This window comes from Colobus angolensis, unplaced genomic scaffold, assembly GCF_000951035.1.
Source record: "Colobus angolensis palliatus isolate OR3802 unplaced genomic scaffold, Cang.pa_1.0 Scaffold281, whole genome shotgun sequence".
Taxonomy (NCBI): domain Eukaryota; kingdom Metazoa; phylum Chordata; class Mammalia; order Primates; family Cercopithecidae; genus Colobus; species Colobus angolensis.
In genome coordinates this window covers 1,046,647-1,060,239 of record NW_012116055.1, presented here as the reverse complement: position 1 = coordinate 1,060,239, position 13,593 = coordinate 1,046,647, and the positions used below count along the sequence as shown (strand labels likewise).

Below are 13,593 nucleotides of genomic sequence, written 5' to 3'. Positions count from 1 at the left end.
CATATCCTCAACATCACTCACCCCAATCTGCCTGGCATCAAGTGTGTAGAAAATTTCCTTTTACACAGTTTATACACTGGAAAAACTGAAATTAAAGTGGAGAACCAGCTTCACCACCATCTTGGGTTCCCTGGCAAGAAACCCGTTCCTGACTCAACCCATGGGAAACATCATGAGTGACTAAAGGGAAAAATATCCCTGAGGAAAGCCAGAGAGAAGGAGTACAGATGGAACTACCGTTTCCAGCCCTGGAAACTCTCCTCTGTAACTCAACCAAAGAAGATGTCAAATCAGACTGGCTGTTCAGCAGCACCAAGCTATAGGAGGCACGTTCTGCAGGCCCCCTGGGCATGAACCCCCCAGACAGCTTTTCCACAGGGCTGAGCTATCACCTTTGGGACCTCCCCAGTTTGGGACAGGCAGGCACTGATCTGTTTGAGCCGAGGCAAAATCGACACACCAAGAGCAAATGATCACCAATGTGTAGCATTTGTACACACCAAGAGCAAATGATCTGAAAAAGAAATCCAGAAAGCAATGTTATTTCCAATAGCTACAAATATAAAACACCTAGGAATCAAGTAAACCAAAGAAGTGAAAGATTTATACGAGAAAAATTATAAAACACTGATGAAAGAAATTGAAGAAGACATGAAAAAATGGAAAAATATTCCATGCTCATGGACTGAAATAATTAAAATTATTAAAATGACAATACCACTCAAAGCAATTTACAGATTCAATGCAATCTCTAGCAAAATACCAATAACATTCTTTGCAGAAATAGTAAAACAATCCTAATATTTATATGGAACCATAAAGGACCCCGAATAGCCAAAAAAAAAAAAATTCTGAGCAAAAAGAATCAAGCCACAGGCATCACACTATCTGACTTCAAAATATCCTACAAAGCTATAGTAATCAAATCAGCATGGTATTGGCACAAGAACAACACATAGACCAATGGAACAGAATAAAGTACTCAGATATAAATCCACAAATTTATAGCCAACTCATTTCAACAAAGGCACCAAAAACATACAATAGGAAAGGCAGAATCTCTTCAATAAATGGTACCAGGAAAACCAACATGATACACAGAAGAATAAAATTAGACCCTATCTCTCACCACATGCAAATATGAAATCAAAATGAATTAAACATCTATATCTGAGACCTCAAATGTGAAACTACTATAAGAAAATGTTTGAGAAATGCTCCAGAACATTGCTCTTGATAAAGATTTTTTGAGTAAGACCTCAAAAGCACAGGCAACCCAAGCAAAAATAGAAAAACAGGATTACATCAAGCAAAAGAGCTTCTGTACAGCAAAGAAAATAATCGACAAAGTGAAGAGACAATCCACAAAATGAATAAAAACACCTTCAAACTATCCATCTGGCAAAAGATTAAAAACTAGAATATATAAGGAACTCAAACAATTCAATAGCAAAAAATAACAACTTGATTCAAAAATAGGCAAAATATCTGAATAGACATTTCTCAAAAGACACACAAATGGCCTACAGATATATGAAAAAATGTTCAACATCACTAATCATCAGAAAAATTCAAAACAAAACTACAGAGAGATATCACCCCACCACAATTAGAATAGCTTTTGACAAAAAGACAGGAAATAATAGGTGCTGGCAAGGATGTAGAGAAAAGGGAACTCTCATACAATGTTGGTGGGAATGTAAATTAGTACAGCCACTATAGAAAACAGTATGGAAATTCCTCAAAAATCTAAATATAGAGTTATGACATAAGCCAGCAACTCTACTCCTAGGTATACATCCAAAAGAAAGTAAATCAATATGTTAAAAAGATATCTGCATTCCCATATTTATTGCAGCACTATTCACAATAGCCAAAATATGAATTCAACCAAGGTGTCCATCAATGGTTAAATGTGTTAAATGTGTTATTCAACCAAGGTGTCCATCAATGGTTAATGGTTAAAGAAATGTGGTGTATATATACAATGGAATATTATTCAGACATAAAAAAGAATGAAATTCTGTAATTTGCAGCAGCATGGATGAAACTCAAGGTCATTATGTTACGTGAACTAAGCCAAGCACAGAAAGACAAATATCAAATGTTCTCACTCACATGTGGGAGCTAAAAAATAGTGGATCTCATGTAGATACAGAGTAGATTGGTGTTTTCCAGAAGCTGAGATAGTATGGGGAAGGAGGGAATGAAGAGAAGTTGGTTTGTGAGGATAGATATACAGTAGCTAGAAGAAATAAGATCTGGTGTTCGATGGATCATCAGCGTGACTATAGTTAACATTAATCTGTTGTACATTTCAGTAGCTAAAAGAGAATAATTCCAATCTTCCTAAAGAAAAGATAAATATTTAAGGTAATAGATATCCCAATTACCCTGATTTGATTATATGAATGTACCAAATGAATGTACAAATTACCACATGTACCCCTAAAATATGTACATCTTTTATGTATCAATAAAAACACAAACAAAAAATTAAAATTAAAAAAATTAAGTATATGAAACTTAATCAACTCTCATGACCTGGTTTGAGCCAGCTTCAACATACAGCTGGACAGACATGTGACTTAGATTCTACAATCAGATGAACCTATAATGGAACTTCCCACAGCAATGCAGAAAGGTTGCCCTGAAACAGGCCTGAGACGTGTTTGGGCATTGTTCCTGATCTCAGAGCCTCCTGGCCTACCTGGAGGTTTTGTAACCTTTTTTTTTTCTTATTTTTTTAACAAATGCCTCTTATGCTTTGACTTAGTAGTGTGGATGATCTTATTTGTGAAGAACCCTGGTCAATCATAATGAGGATCTTTCTGTTTCAGGCAGAGATAGGTACTTGTAAGCAGAATTAAATATTGCCTCCACTGAGCCTGTCTTTAAAGTTTAGGATTTCCCCACAAGCATGAATTCAGGTTTCATCCAATCCCATGTGTTCCCCATTGATAGCAGTGTTAGGCAAAAACAACGTCATACTCAGATTTCTCTGCAACTCAAGACATAAGAAGGGTGTGGCTTTACTGTGTAATGAAGCATCTAATAAGAGTGTCAAAAGACTTGGAAAGAGTGGGGAGTAATTCCCTCCATTTCAGTGGTGCCAGCTCCCACACTCACTAAAGAGGCTGAAAAACTCTGAAGACAACAGAGGGACCAGGAAGGGCATCCATCATGGACACTTTGATAACCTCTCCCAAAAAATTAGTTCCACGAACTTTAGCTTAGGTATTGTTCCAGCATTTTCTGGACCACCTGTCTCTAAGATACCTGAAATGCTTGTTTAAAATTATGTCTGCCTTGCCCAGCCTCCTGAGTCATAATATCCAGAGTCAAGGAATATACATTTCAACTTGTGCTTAAATTTTTTAAGAATCAAGCTTCTTTATAATATCACAGAAAAGAGCTCTCTATCCCCCAGCACACCCAAATACATACACACACACATATTTTATATATATGCACACACAAATTATATATATATTTAAGTATATATGTATATATTTATATAAAAATGCAAACATACAGAAAATCTGGTATATATACAGGTGTATAGATATATACAGAAATTTTTATTCTACATGGTGTAGATATATGGAATTTTATATAATCTACATATACAGAAATTTCTATATATAGAAAATTCTCTGTGTGTGTGTATATATATGTTTATATATACACACACAGAAAAGCATAGCTATATAACACAAATTACATATTTAGCCATGCCAGACATAATATTATTATGGCATGTTTAATAAAAAGTTTTAACCTATGGTTTTGGATTAAAAATAAAACTCTCCACAGTGCCTTGGAGATGTGAGGAAGAGTTGAGAGGAGCCCAGTCTATTTGGCTGGGAGTCACCATCTTCTCCCATTTTCTCTCCATATTCAAAAACTTCCTGGCTCCAAGGGAGTTTGTCCCCAGGTAGTTCTCTAAAGAGTGCTCTACCCAGGCAGCTTCTAAATGCTGCTGCTTCTTATCATTCATGGAAGATATAGTGCAATTAAAAATAATAATAGCTAACCTTTAAGAAGGCCTATTTGCAAGACACCATGCTAAGCACTTTGAATGGATCTTTCAGTTAATCCTTACAACATGTTGATGGAGGAATCATCATTATTCTCATTCTGTGAGTAAGGAAAGTAGGTGTAAGCTAATTATCCAAGTTCTCAGCAAGTTAGTGGCAGAAGCAGAACATGATCGGTGAGAGTCTGACTCCAGAGTCTATACTCTGAAGTTCTGCACCACACTGATGGTGCCTGGCAGTGGTCAGGTCAAAGATAGAGGAGGGAAATGAAAGGTGCTGCAGCAAGCTGTCTGACACATGCATAAGGACCTGGAAGAAACCCCGTGACTCAGAAAATCTTGCAACGTTTCACACAGGGCTGGGTTTCCTCATTAGCTCCTGGGGACTGGTCTGTGACATATGGATGGTGGCAGTGTCTGTGACCCCACCCACAGTTTGTGGCCTGAAAAGTTGTAAGCCATATGTGTCTAATTAAGTGGCTACGGTTCTTATTATAGTGGATGGATTCTGCGGTGCCATCTTATTCTTTTGTTGTCTTCATTAAAACCCAAGTAAAAGAACACTTCCGAGGGCTTCTACTGGACAGAGTGGACTCTGGGTGCTTGCCGACTGAATTCTACCTCTCAACTGTCTTGCTTTTGCTTTTTATTTTAGATATTTTTATTTCTCCCAATTTGTTATTTATCAGGAGTGACTGAAATACAAAATATAATTGAGTCCCATCATCATCATCATGGAAATGGCTTTAAGAGAAAACTGGTTAGATAAATATTATTGCTTCCCATCTTCAACCAATAAATAGTTTCCACTGATCAACTGACAGCCGGGAGTCTGTCAAGAATGCTCGAGATATGTTACATAATGCAACATGCCTGCTCACAGGGGGAAAATAATCCTAGGAAATAACTTATGTGTACTTTTTGATTTCATCCTACAAGACAAGCACAAAAGCACCACCCATGCCTCTGAGAACATTGGACCAAGCACCCTTGAAAAAAGCTTTGTCTCCTTCATCATGAGCAATCTTCCTCCAGCAGTCAAGTGTGCCTGTGTACATGATGTCAGTTGCTTTGAGTTCTGACTGCATCATCATGCGGCGGCAAAGATTGTCAAATGGATAAGAAGTCAACCCAGCAACAGCAGTGGTGGACTGTGCCATCATCCAGCTGATGATGATGTGAGTGTTCTTGGGATCTGGAAGCATTCCCTTTACAGCATCATAGATACTGAAGTAGACAGCTCGGTAGATGACAATACCCTGCACAGACATGTTAAAGCCTTGGTACAGGCCCTCAATCCCATCCGATTTGTAGATCTTAACCAGGCAGTCGTCAAGACCTCTGAATTCCCTTTCAGCTCCAGGTTTACCCACATCAGCTGCTGGAAAGGTATGGGCAAAACCAAGAGGGTGCACAAAACATAAGGTTGTGGCCCCAGTGGCACTGCCCAATGCCAGATTCCTTGCAAAGTCATGCCAAAACTGGGTCTTCTTGTCCACACCAGCCAGGAAGATCTGCTTGTATTCATCTTTGAAGGTGAAGTTGAGAGCCTGGGTGGGGAATTGTCTGATGACATTGGCCAGGTTACTGTGCCAGAAGGACAGGACTCCCTGTTCCTTGGAAATACAGACCACACAGTCTATAATGCCTTTGTATTGCTTATCTGCAGTGATGTGCTTGCTGGCATGCTGCACCTGCAGCAGCAGCTTGACCCCCCTCGATGGACACTACTGCCATCTTGGGGATGGCCACAGGGACACCACCTGCCAGGAAGTCCTCGGCGAAGGACAGAGTGGTATCCGTCATGTTGAAAGGAAAGAGGAGGCAGGTGGCTAAGGGACTTGAATGGGCTGGGAACTGGCTTTGACTCCGAGGCTGTGGGGCCTGTCTTGCTTTTTGCAGATTTCAAAGGAACTAAAGCCCTTCCCTTAAAGTAATGCATCATTGGCCTAGGTTCAAATCCTAACTCTACCACACAAGCTCTGCAACCTCAGGCAAGCTAGCTGTTGTTCTTGTTGTTGTTGTTGTTGTTGTTGTTAGTGGTGGTGGTGGTGGTGTTTTGGGGGGAGGGGGTTAATCTATAAAAAGATGAACATTCTTAACTCACAGGAACGAAGAGTAAATGAAAACATTTAGCAAAAGTCCTGGCAGAGTAAATACTCAATGAATAGCAACTACTTGAATTTTTACAAAAACCCTCGTCTCTTCCTACATCATTTATTCATTAATTCTTTTTACATAAGTCCCTTTGACAAACTTTTCCAAGTTCTGTGCTTTTGCTTTGTGTACATATATCCTGACAGGGACACTGACAGACAGAGGATATGTGTATATGTCGTTACACCTGGGCTCACTTTCCCTGCAGGAGCAATGTCTGGAAGATGCCACCCCACCTAGTGCGGTTTGCACAGTGATGCCTACTGTAAGTGAGCCCCAAAGTCTGGAGAGCCAAGCTATCTCTTCCTCCATGCTCTTTATCTTTTCTCTCCAACAAGCAAGATCATGATTTCTTTTCACATGGCAATAAATAGAAGCAGAAAGTTTCTCCTTCACGTTTTGCCTCCCATCCCTCTGTCATCTGTGCACAGGCTGCCTGGTTCTCTGCATCTCTCTACATGGTGTTATCTTGAGACTCTGTGTATAACAGAGAATGGCAAATGAAATCCACATCCCAAAGCCACACTGAGGAGTGAAACAAACTCAGATAAAAGGCCATGCCTATCCCGACAAATGAGGAGTGCCAGCCCCATCAGCTAAGATAAGGCTGAGTGATGCCTTTCTGAAGAAATGTCAGGATTTCATTTTCTAGCTTGCCCCCAGTGCATCTCAGATTGACATCTTTCATGTGTTTTTGACATTTATTCATATGAATAAATGGATTGTTTGATCTTTCTGGATTTCCTTCTGAGTGACCAACCAAGGAAAGAAAACTGTAAATGCATCATTTTAAGCCCTCAAACCACTAGTTGTAACTGCAAGACCTATAAGCAAACAGACTTTTTACTGTCTTCTTTAACCGATTGATATGTTTACCATTTACTGTGTCTTATATGTGTAGCTGCAAGCTCCCTGCCCTCAAATCTCATGAACAGAGCAGAGTTTCTGAATCTCAGCAATCCTGACATTCGGAGAGGGAGAATTCTTTGCTGTGGAGAGCCATCTGTGCATTGTAGGATGTTTGGCAACTCCATAGCCTCTACCCACTAGCTGCCAGCACCACCCTCTAATCGCATGTGCCAAACAAAAATATTTCCAAACATTGCCAAACATCCAAAGGGGGACAAAATTGCCCCTGGCTGAAAACCACTAAACTAGATAGACATGTAAGTGAATACCTATAATACAATGAGAAGGTGGTAAAAGATGAGATGTATCAAGTGCTACAAAAGGAAAAACTCGCTCCGCCGGGGAAAATGAGGAAGACTTCACAGAGGAAATGGCAACTGAGCTAGATTTAGAGCTGTTGTTTTTGAAAATAATTCCTTATTTTGAACTCAAATTATCCTTCTTACTTAACTATTATCTCTTGGTCTAGGCTTTGGTTAAAAATTGTGTGTTAGTTTTAGATAATAGTTGTGTAAGAATGCAAATTTGAGTTCAAAATAAGGAGTTATTCCCAATCTTGGTTTAGACTTTCTCATTTGATTCTTTGAAGTTAATAAATGCAAAAACCAACCCTCTATACAAGTATTTCCCAGCTCACATGATACTGTCTGAATTTACTGCTACGGACCCTGGTCTTAAAGGAGAGAAGAATAAGGGAAGAGATAAATGAGTGAGCTTCAGCCACTGTCAATGAAGAGGAGGTCAAAGAAGGGACAGCAAGCACTGGAAACATATGAACAGTATCCTCTATCTCTAAGCAGAAGCATCCATTTTTACATTAAAAACAAAAGTCTGGACAAGAGCTTTCACAGTCTGATATCTTTTTCTACTGTGAAATGAGACAAAAGTGAGCTGTAACAATTGAGTTTTTGATATTTCATTAGTTTAGGCTACTGCATTCAACACTTACTCAGAAGCCCTATACCTGCAACCACTGCTGTTGATCAGTGTTGTTTCCTTTGTTCTCCAGGTCTTAACTGTTTGCTCCTCTCCAGGTTAAGAAAAGTTCCAGCTGAAACAACAGGTTCTCAGACACTCACTGCTGCAGACCAGTCATACCACACAACCACACACTGTCATTGTCCTATCTCTGCAGAGGTGTGTAGGCACCCAGGAGCCCATTTATTTCTCATTGACTTTGAATACTGATAAACATACAAAGTAAGAATGAAGGGACTGGAGAGAAGTAATTCTAGTATGGTAGAGTAAGAATCTCTAAAAATTCATTCCTCCATAAAAACAATAAGAACACTAGTCCAAAAATACAGTTAAAATTAAAATCAATTTTCTTAGAGCTCTACAAATTAACTAAAGGCTTACAAGGATCCAATAAGCATTTATTCAAGAAAAGTGGCTGAACCTCACTTAGAAAGAGCGAGCTTTGTGGTGTTTGAATTTGTCTAGTCTACTCTCCCCAGGTCTGTAATAGCTTTGAAAATAGGCAGCCTCAGAAACTATAAACACCAGCAGCTTAGCAGCCACTGGGGAGCAAAGAACAGGTTTAGAGCTTCCTAAAATGCCATAGAGAATTGCCACTATTTAACCTATCTGAAAGCTCTCTGGAAAAGCCTCATTCACATCTAATTAAACTTAAGAACTTCTGCACAGCAAAAGAAACTATCAACAGAGTAAATAGACAACATACAGAATGGGAGAAAATATTTACAAACTATACATCTGACAAAGGTTTAATATCCAGTATCTGTAAGAAACTTAAACAAATTAACAAGCAAAAAACTAACAACCCCTTTCAAAAGTGGGCAAAGAACATGAACAGACACTTTTCAAAAGAAGACTCCATGCAGCCAGCAAGCATATGAAGAAATGCTCAATATCACTGATCATTGCAAATCAAAAATGCACTGAGAAATGCAAATCAAAAAAACAATGAGATACCACCTCACATCAATCAGAATTGCTATTACTAAAAAGTCAAAAAATAACAGATGCTGACAAGGTTGCAGAGAAAGGGGAATGCTTATACACTGTTGGTGGGAGTGTAAATTAGTTCAATCATTGTGGAAAGCAGTGGTGATTTCTCAAAGAGCTAAAAACAGAACTACCATTCGACCCAGCAATCCCATTACTGAGTATATACCCAAAGGAATATCTTTTTTTTTTTTTTTTTGAGATGGAGTCTCGTTTTGTCACCCAGGCTGGAGTGCAGTGGCGCGATCTCGGTTCACTGCAAGCTCCGCCTCCCGGGTTCACGCCATTCTCCTGCCTCTGCCTCCCAAGTAGCTGGGACTACAGGCGCCCACCACCATGCCCGGCTAATTTTTTTGTATTTTTAGTAGAGACGGGGTTTCACCGTGTTAGCCAGGATGGTCTCCATCTCCTGACCTCGTGATCCACCCGCCTCAGCCTCCCAAAGTGCTGGGATTACAAGCGTGAGCCACTGCGCCCAGCCCAAAGGAATATCTTAAAGACACATGCATGCATATGTTCATTGCAGAACTATTTACAATAGCAAAGATATGGAATCAACCTAAGTGCCCATCAGTAACAGATTGGATAAAGAAAATATGGTACATATACACCAAGGAATACTATGAAGCCATAAAAAAGAATGAGATCATGTCTTTTGCAGACACATGGATGGAGCTGGAGACCATTATCCTTAAAAAACTAATGGAGGAACTGAACACCAAATACTGCATGTTCTAACTTTGGTAACTAAGTGATGAGAACTCATGGACACAAAGAAGGGAATGACAGACACTGAGGCCTACTTCAGGGTGGAGGGTGGAAGGAGGGAAAAGATCAGAAAGAATAATTGTTGGGTACTAGGCTTAGTACCTGGATGACAAAATAATCTGTAAAACAAACCCCTGTGACTTGAGTTTACCTGTATAACAAACTTGCACATGTACCCCTGAACCTAAACTAAAAGTTAAGAAAAAGAAACGAAAAGCCCCATTCATAGGGTTTCTCTTTATTTGACCTGACTCAGAGTCACTCAATAAGAAAAATTCTATTCTCAGGGCATTTGTCAAAAGCAGCCACAATTGCTTAACATCATAGCTGCCAGAGGCTGTGAAACTAATTGAAAAAAAAAAAAAAAAAAGATGGCCAAAAACCTTGAAACGAAAATCTGGGAATAAAATGTCCATAAGGAGCTTTTAAAAGCTACAAGATATTCCTGGGGATCTAGAAGGCTACACACATAGGCAGGGCCAGGCACATCCCCAGGAAATACCTGAGAAAACCCTAACCTTCCGCCTCTGGCTGAGTGGGAGGCTCTGAGCAAGCAGGCAGTGAAAGCTAAGGTAGGGTTGCAAACTGCTAAGCACTGAAAGTGTGCCCCAAAGCATACACAGAAGGGTGGAAGATTGATTGCTCAAAGAATTTAAGAAAATCTTCATTCAGTCCTATAGCTGGCCACTAAGCTAATCAAGCAGAGACTTCAGCACCACATAAAAGTAAACAGAGTATACATAATTAGCTCATGAAATATATTTTTAAAAGAACATTATTTTCGACAAATGGTACAGGGACAACTGGATAGCCAGTCACAGGCAAAAGAAGAAAGTGGACCCTACCTCACTCCATCTACAAAATTTTAATCGTTAAGTTGAGCCTACAAAACACTTGGAAGGTCGGGATGGTTATTTTATTAACAAGCATCAACTTGACTGGATTAAAGGATGCCTAGATAGAAAAGGAAACATTATTTCCAGGCATGCCCGTGAGGGTGTTCCTGAGGGATATTGGCTGAGTGGAGATAGGCCCTCAGTGTGGGCAGCACCAACCAATCAGCTGGGGCCCCAGATAGAGCAAACAGGAATAAGAAAGGTGAATTTGCCTGCTCTTTCTCCCTCTCTCTCTTTCTCCCTCTCTCTCTCTCTCCCTCTTTCCCTCTCTCTGTACCCTGTCCTTGAACATCAGAACTCCAGGGTCTCTGGCTCTTGGCCCCTGGGATTCATACCAGAGGCCCCCTGCATTCTCAGGCCTTTGGCATCGGACTGAGAATTACACCACCAGCTTCCCTGGTTCTCCAGCTTGCAGATAGCTTATTGTGGGACTTCTGAGCCTCCAAAATTACATAAGCCAGTTCCCTTAACAAATCCCATCATGTGTCTGTCTATCTGTCTATATCTCTATCTATCTATATCCATATTCTGTCTCTCTAGAGAGCCCTAACACAAAGATCATCATTAACAGCCTGCTGCTGACAGAAATAGTGGCAAGCACTTGGCAGATGGAGTCCTGATGTTTAAAGCAGAAGAATTCACCTTTTCCATAGGTGATTCAGCTGCACACAGAACAGGAAATACGTGTCCATACAAAAACCTGCACACAAGTGTTCATAGTAGCTTTATTTGTAATAGCCCAAAACAGGAAGCATGCCAAAGGTCCATCAGCAGGTAAATGGATAAACTGTGCTGTATCAATACATTAGAATACTACTCAGCAATAAAATAACTAACTACTAATATATGCAACAACATGGATGAATCTCAAAGTAATTCTGAGTAAAAAGAGCCAAACAGAAAAAGCACATACTGGATGATCACATTTATATAAAACTCTGGAAAATGCAAACTAGTCTATAGAAAACCGTTTGGAAATTTCTTAAAAAGTTAAACATATACCTACCATATAACCCAGCCATTCCTCTCCTAAAATTAAAATACATGTTTACACAAAGATTTGTGTACAACTATTTATAGCAACTTTATTTATAATAGTCAAAACCTGACAATAGCCCAAAGGTCTATCCACAAGGGAATAAACAATCTGTGGTCTATCCATACAATGGGATACTACTCAGCAATAAACAGGAATGAACACTTGATACACACAACAATATGGATAAATATAAAAATATTTATACTGAGTAGAAGAAACCAGACAAAAAGGAGTATTGTATAATTCCGTTTATTTTAGATTCTAGAAAATACAAACTAATCTATAGTGACAGTTGATCAGCATTTGCATGAGTTACGATAGCACCTGAGTCCTGCTCCACCTGTAGATCTATGAGTTAAATAAATGTCATTGTTCTAAGCCAGTGCATTTTAGGATGTTTGTTAGCTATAGTAGCTGGAACAGCTCCTTTCCTTCTTCCGCACCTCAACAGGCCCACAAATGAAGTGCTGTAGCCAGGTCATCCTCCACAAAACCATGAAAGCTAACACCTTAATACCCTTAGATCCCATCAAAGGGTATTTGAGGCTCCAGGCTGCCCTAAGCTGCCTCAGTCACACCTACCCACCCAGGGTGCCTGGGCCTCACCTCAAAATCCTTTCCCAATGCTCTCTTCCCCACCACTGCTTACTGTGTCACTGCACCTTCCCTCCACATTCACCTTTCTGTGTTCCTTTTGACCTGTGGCCACTCCTCCAGAGGTGGAAGCCCAGGAGTTCTGTGGCTCATAGTTTAAAGTATAAGTTTACTTCAGCTCAAGAATTTGGGTACATTTTAAATGGAGTTTTTTGGAAACAAACACCGTATCCCAGAAATGAATTAGAGCTGGGAAATTCTGGAAAAAAAGGAGACAGGTTAGCCCTTTCCTCCTGCCTTTGATTGAACTACCTGGTCTCAATAGCAATAACCAGACAGCAAAATAGTTACTTCTATACTTTACATTTTATGATTCCAGCTGTTTTGAATTAGAAAGTTTGCATCATTATTTGTTGACCAAATAGATGCAGATTACTCTGGTTGATTAATCATCAATGGGTTTATAAAATAACTGAAAACAGTACAACAGTCAAGTAGCAATTTCACCATCCACAAACTCAGCTTTAGCAGCTAAGGTTTTTGCCAATAATAGAATTGATGCAGTAATTTTTTTCGTGGCCTAATGGAGTTCATGTAGATCTTAAGAGATGACTTTCATAAAGAAAGAATGTGGCTTAAGGCACACAGTACGCATTGAGTTCTTTGTAGTTTCTTGATATGCTATCATTACCACAGCCTTCTCTATAAAACATTCCATGGGCTTTTTAACTGAGCCTCTGCCACTGAGCTTAGAACTTTAAAATAAGTGTTGCAGTGGAAGCAACAAATAACCTACCACACCAGAGTGAAAAAGGAAAAGTTAAATTGCCTAGAACTGTTAGTGGGTGTTTCAGGACTTCCTGCACCTTTTTTTTAAATTCATTTTTGCCAAGAATATAAGTCCCTTTCACATATCTCTGACTACATTGGTTGCCATGGTTTTCCAGCTTTTGCCATGTCTGGAAATAAACAACCCATTAGATTTATGTCATGGTTAATTTGTCCCTTTGCACAACACAGAGGTGATTTGTAGCCTGAAAATCAGCACAAGTTACCCTAAGTCTTCCGTGGTGAAAAGCTGGCACTCTATATATATAGAGAGAGTGAGTTATATTATATATTATAACATGAATTCTAGTTAGGAAGCTGACTTCATGAAAAGATAGGTATTATTTCTAATTAGTATGTCAATTGTACATGCTTTTGAAATTGCTAAATACAGT

At 39.5% G+C, this 13,593-nt stretch overlaps 1 pseudogene across 1 annotated transcript; it reads right to left on the bottom strand.

Annotated features, from left to right (window-relative positions):
* Nucleotides 1-4,682: 4,682 nt before the first annotated feature.
* On the bottom strand, nucleotides 4,683-5,845 carry LOC105516446 (annotated as a pseudogene). Its single transcript, XR_001002488.1, has one exon. The product of XR_001002488.1 is annotated as an ADP/ATP translocase 2 pseudogene (transcript).
* Nucleotides 5,846-13,593: the final 7,748 nt, after the last annotated feature.